Consider the following 6,926-nt stretch of genomic DNA (forward strand, 5'->3'; position numbering starts at 1 on the left):
GCAGTGGCCTAAAAACAAATATCGTTATCACAGTGTATTAGCAGGGTAATAATTATTTATAGGAAGCGCGCATCACGTACGATTGCTAGCTTAGCTTCATAACATGCTGTTTGTGCAACAACGTAAGACGAATCATAGAGAACGCACGTAGTCGACGTCGTTGTGCATACAGTTCGTGACACACCATCGAGTGCGGTTAGGTAGGCAATATGTATTTTATACGCAGTGGCCAACTGTGGGCTTGTAATACGCTATAGGTTAAAGTTAGCTAATTGCAACTGCCAAACTAAGTAAGGAGCTGAATCAGTAGGCGTGAACGTTACTACGATTATAATCGAGCTAACGGAGCTGACGAGTATTCAAGATCAAAAGAGCACTGGCAAGATACCATGCTAATAAAATAACAGTTTTTAACATTTTTTCGACACTGAAAGGGGGAGCAGCGCTCCCCCTGCTCCCCCTGGCTACGTCCCTGATTCAGTGTGTGCTTAATATATATATATATAAAAAATAAAAAAAACATGTTGCTTTAAGAGCACAATAGACAGACAAGAAGCGGTGGTTATAATCGAGACGACTTCCTCGGAGCAAACCTGAAACATGCAAAAACGAATCAACCGTTCGTGTTTTTATGTTGAAAAACGGTGATACGATGCCTCAAAGAATTGAAGTCTAACGTCATTTATATTCTATCATCTGTAGTGACAGTGACATTCACATGACTGACAATAACCCTAACTCAAGCAGCATAGCACTCTCACTCAATCTTAAGTGACTGCATGCTCCAGCGACCAAGCTCTAAGAAGCCCTGGAACTCTGTGTGCAAGTTCCTGGTACAACACTGTTGTGTAACAACAGGATCATTGACTACCAGAGACTACATCAAGTAAGTTGTTATAACCACAGCTCTGTTCTACAGTAGGCTACTAACCTCAATTGAAGATTGTGACACAACCTCAATCTTCAACATCATCGAGAAAATATCCTTTCTCTGGACTTTCCAGTGTATAAAACTTAATAATATAGACAGGGCTCTCTGTATTGTTACACCGTGTTACAGAACTCACTCAATCAGTTTGATAACACAAATCTAGCTTTTTTATTTAAAAACAATACAAAAAATTATGTTGAACTCTCGATCAAACACTGTAAGAGTAATTAGAATGCTGAGGATTAAATCTTCATCAACCTTTTATTTTAACATCAGCCTTCTTATGATTAAGTTACTAATCCAAAACTATGTAATTCCTGTAAGGCGCTCTATCGATTATGTATGTATGTATTGTATGTATTTTAGATCCCTACTGCAAGCAGGAACTCGCGAAGAAGCCTCATTGGCTTATCAAAGCCGCAAACTGACCGAAATCAGTCTTTCAGATTCGTATTTAACGTCCATGATTATGAATTGTCAATTGTCAACAACTCTGTAACTGGACGACATACATTAATCTTGGAGTGACTCGAACTGGGCACCTTATGATTAGAAGGCACCGTTGTGACGTTATGACGTCACAACAAATTTCGTGACTGGTTGGGTTAAACTTGGGTCTTCACCTTTTTTTTTCCTTTGAGCTGTGAGTGATATTATCCATGATGATCTTTCACAGTGATGATCTGTTGAATGTAGGCATGGATGAATCTAACTTAACACAATTATCATAAATCAATGTATAATTATATAAGTCAACAGATCCATGCACTTTACCAACAGGTCTCTGGCTCGACAAAGATTACATCAAAGTGAATCTCTCCTTATCTCTTATTTACTAGTTATTGTTTATACAAAACACCGACCTTTGAGGTTATCTAATATTAATCCACTCTGAAAATTCAAATTTCTGTTTTGTTTTAAATATGCACGATATCATTTTAGAATGTCACCTACAGCTCATCATTTTAGATGGTGGGCTTCACAATTCATATGAGGCTCTATCTTAATTTTTGATACAACGGTTATTCATTTGCATTTAAAGAAGCTGCTTGCGTTGAATAATATCATTTTATCGATGCTAATCGATAGATACATCAGGAAACCAGAATGATACTATCTAAGTGGAGCGCGACCATGGGTTCTTGCGTGGCGTGCAAGATTGTTTTTGGCAAATATTCCTCCCAGATCGCCGGAAATACCACTTCCCAGACCCAATGATGCACCCAAATCTCCTTAAGTTTTAGATCTCATGGCTTAGAAATTTAATTTGGGAAAATACATGGGCGTCTGCAGAAAAAAAAAAATCAGGGGACAAATAATCCAAGTAGACTTTTGTATACGATGAGTCTGGGGTCCTCTCCCAGATAACAATAATGGACTGCCGCAAATGCGATTTCCGTCCTATATTTAACAACTGTGGATATATATAATAACATGAGAACTGGTGATAATTTAAGTTACATCGACTTATATGAATGCTGCTCCTGCATGCTCGTATATTCATCTTAGCTCATACGTCTCGCAGTACGATGAAAAGTGTACTATAGTGTAACAGGTTGTAAGGCCCAGTTTATTCTTACTTCAGAGACATATAATTAGAAACATCCAAATACTTTCCTCCGCGATTCTGGCTTGTTGTCGATGAATTTCTCCGCGATAACGCGTAGTTCGATTTTGTCCAGAATCTCACTATGGACATCGTATAGCAGGAAATTGTTAGACCTTGATTGTTTAATGGTACTTTAGTAACCACGTCTTCAGTCTCCTCAAGAAACTGGATGATCTTTCAGCAGTGCAGGAACTTGCTGGATTTACGAGAATGAGTCTGAGTAATCGTTCAGCTTGTTGAAACATTTTTCGAACATCTGAGCTCATTGATTCAAATATTTTATGCAAGTCACTGATGTACGTACCTGTGAAGTTCCTGTGAAGAAATGCAAGTTCGTGTTATAGATCAGTAGTCAGTTCCGGGTAACGTCCAGCAACAACTGCATTGTACTCTCCAGTAATTCGCATAGCGGTCAGTTTCCCATATTCCGTAAGATCCGTTGATGTGAAATATGTATCCAAATTTGCGAGTACACTGTCCAAGACTTTGAAATATTGAGGTCGATACAGTTCTTCTATACTGTCAAAATTGTGTGCTGTAATTCAGCCTTTAATTCGCATTGGAATCAACAACAACTCTTATAAACCAAGAATTTCAGCCATTTCCTCTGCCTCTTTAAACAATTGGTAGAAGATAGCTTCTGATCGTAACGATTGGAGTTCTCTTTTGAAGGACTCCACCACAATAAGCATTACAGCCACAGTTTTATTCTTTCCCTGTAGTCATTTATTGAAGGACTCCATCATTCGACGGATAGGTAATGCTACTTTCAAGCCCAACATAGTTTTGACATTCATTAGATTATTGTTTAATCCACTAGCACGTGTACCCGCAGTCGAATCAAACATACCCGCAGCCTTTGTCAACGCACTTAGTGCCGCTTCGTAATTTGCCAACACACATGTGACGGCCGGCGTGCGAGTGAGCCATCTTGTAGGGCACATAGGCTTCAGTGAAGTGGGAGATTGCATAGTGGTTTCATCCGAGTGCAAGTTCAAATATAATTCTTTGAATTTACCCGACTGATCAGAGAACTCTCAGAGTTCTTGCACGCAATCTAGAGCATCGAGCATGACGACAGACACTTGGATGAACTTTAATATGACCAAGTGTGAAACATGAGCACCATAATGTATGTACAGGCAAAGAGGTTCTTAATATTGGCTTGACAGCCTTTGTATTCCCCGGCCATATTACCGGCTCCGTTGAATGTTTGTGCGCTTAAATTTGCTATCGATATCTGAACTCGAATCATTACATCATGTAACATGGCAGCGAGTGCTGCACCCGTTGTTACCTTCTTATAGTATAACCCAATAAATCCTCTTTTATCTCATAGTTCGATTTGACATAACGAATGCATATTGCCTCTTGTTCTTTTCCCATCACAAATAATACCACACTAAACAGATTCTTCATTGACTTGTCTAACAATACCCCGCACTATATCACGGCCTATGATCTCAAGAATCTCGTTGAAAATTTCGCTGATTGTATAATTAGTGTTTCTTGCCAACCAAGTAGCTAGGTTTCTATCTTCTTCACTATGCAAACGCACCAGTTTCTTGAACATTCCGTTGTCATTTTCTTTCCCTTGCAAAGCAGAGCTCCCTGACGCCAAGTATCTGATCAATGTAACAATCTTCATTAGAGCACCCCTTACCTTTTCTTGGTCACTAAGACGTTGATCATCCAACTGTGTAATAATTTCCTTTTTTCGTAAGTTCACTTATTTTTCTTTAGTTGAGCGATGTAAACCACTTTTTTTTCATGGGACTTGAAAGCGTCTCGGGCTCGCGTCCAGGTTGAAAATCCCTCAATGAGGAATGCACTTCACTGCGATGATAATTTGCATCCACTAGCTTGTCCTGGACTGCTTTGCAACATATAAAACATAGTACCTTGTTCACGTTAGAGTCACAGTGGATCCATGGAAAGTCGGTAAACCAGTCGCACTGGAAAGTTAAAGTCTTGGTCCTGTTACCAGCTTTGCTGCCCATTTTTGCGGTGTGTGTGAGCATTAAAGTCAAATCACTTGGTTGATAAGGCTGATCTGTCCCTGGTTATGGAAAAGCTGGCATTACCTTTCCTGAAACATCTTCGCTGGCATCGGAAACGGTAGGTCTAACCGGAGGTTTTGTCACTATTAGAGCATCATCACTACTTGGATTTTGTTTTTCACCTATATCGTCCAAAATCGTAGAAGATGGGATAGCAGTGTTATCTATATAAGTTGAAGGTGTATCCGAAACCGTAGGAGGAACCGGAGGTTCTGTCACTATAGGAATATCACCTCTACTTGGATTTTGGTTTTCACCTGCATCGTCCAGAGTCATGGAAGATGACGCAGCAGTGTTATCTGTAGAATCTGAAGGTGTTGTATCCTTGCTACTATGGCTAGGTTTTTCTTTAAAAATCAAAGATCGTCCTGTTGAGCGACTTCCCCTTCTGTTTAAACATTTCTAAGATCCGTTCATTCAGTTGTCTAGTCGAAGAGTAGATCCAACACCTGCAATTACACAAAATGAAGAATTCATAATAAATCATCGGCACCAGTTTATCACATGAAATGTGTAGTGTTGTGACACTTCAACCCTTTAATTCGCGAGGGATTCGATTCGGATCTACCTACCTTCCGCTTCGCATGCCAGCTCGAAATATCCAGTAGGAGCCCAAAATCTGCAGCTGGTCGAATGAGGAGCTGTCTAGTTTGACGCCTGTGGAATGCAGTGAACAATGGATCCTATTCGAGAGTGTAATCCGCCGTTGTTGGCGCACACACCCCCCAGTCCCCTAGATCAGCGCTTAACCCATTGCCTTTGCATCGACACTGTGACTGTGTGAACATCGTCAGATTTATATAACGATTCCCCTAGAAAGGGCTGATCCGCTCTCAACCCCAGTCCCCTTGCAACGATACTGTGACTGTGTGATCATCGTCAGATGTATATAAAGATTCCCCTAGAAAGAGCTGTTACGCTCTAAACCCCAGTCCCCTTGCATCGATACTTTGACTGAGTGATCATCGTCAGGTGTATATCACGATTCCCCTAGAAAGGGCTGATCTGCTCTTAACCCCAGTCCATATAGGACCCCTGTAGGGTGAGTTATGTACCAATTTGTGATGACGTCACAGACATGTTTTCAAGTTTTACATTGACTTATGTGCAAAAACGTTAATTTAAATAAGATACAAATACTCTAAGTACATAACAATTATGCTTACCTAATTTTCTGAATTGCTATCATCACTGTCGCCTAGAGAGTCTTCACAAACTTTACCTAGAAACAGTTCTTGCACAACGTCAGGCATAACCTTCTCGGGCCATCTCAGCTCTAGTGATTCTGTCTATCCATTGTCAACAATGATTCCAGCTCATGACTACTTACGATCGCTAAGGGCCATTCTCTAGCAATGAAGTTTGATCTAAGAATGTGAAGCTTTAGAGTCTGCTGGCATGGTGTTGGCAATGACATATCAATGGTCTTGTTCTGCTTGGTAAATTTGCGATCAAAGATTGTATATCTGGTTTCATTGACCTTTTTTCCCCTTTATGCTATATAGCAATGCCACATATTCCTCAAGATCTGACTCACGTTCTTCAGCAGAAGATACCCCAATATTGGAAAAAAGTATCGATGAATTTGGGCTAACATTCCAGCAGCTTCTAGCAGGTTTGATTTCCTTTGCAAAAGAAGGAAGAGTTGTAGTCGATACCTGTGAAGGCGTGAGAGCCAATAAGTGATGTTTTCTGTGATGGTGTTAGGTCAATATCGCTCATTTTGAAGACCTTGCGATATGTGCATGTGTTTTATCTAGTACAACTCTTGCACCATCGCCAATGAAGCGTGTTACACATAGGACTATAATATCTATGTCACCAGAATGAGAGCGAATTATGGTTGTACCACTGTCATTATTTCTCAAGGCGTGGTGTGCGGGCAATATGACCTTTGTATCAGCTTCCTCTTGTTTTGTATTAATTTCTGGGACCTCTGTAGTATCCTCTTTGGTTACGAGTGTGCATTTCTGGTTTGAAGAGAAGTAAACCACTTCACTCTAAAGACTTCCCAGGATACTTTCTCTCTTGGACACTCATGATCAGGTCAATCAGTCTCGTTTTGTTCTCATCATTGGAGAGGAAAGCTGTGAAGTCACGGGGAAACTTTGATTGGGCTGACCGCACTATTATTTTTGGTGCCGTTCCACGTCTATCTCTCTCTCAACTGATTTGATGCTCTGTAGTAGGTAAGCATCAGCAACAATATCACGTCTCCTGTAGCCTTTAGGGATGCTTGCATACACCTTTAAGGCAAGAGCCTCAAATGTGTCGGGATACGTTTTAAATGTTCCAATCAACGCCATCAAGTCAATCACATGAGCAG

Source organism: Apostichopus japonicus, chromosome 7 (assembly GCF_037975245.1).
Source record: "Apostichopus japonicus isolate 1M-3 chromosome 7, ASM3797524v1, whole genome shotgun sequence".
In the NCBI taxonomy this organism is placed as follows: domain Eukaryota; kingdom Metazoa; phylum Echinodermata; class Holothuroidea; order Aspidochirotida; family Stichopodidae; genus Apostichopus; species Apostichopus japonicus.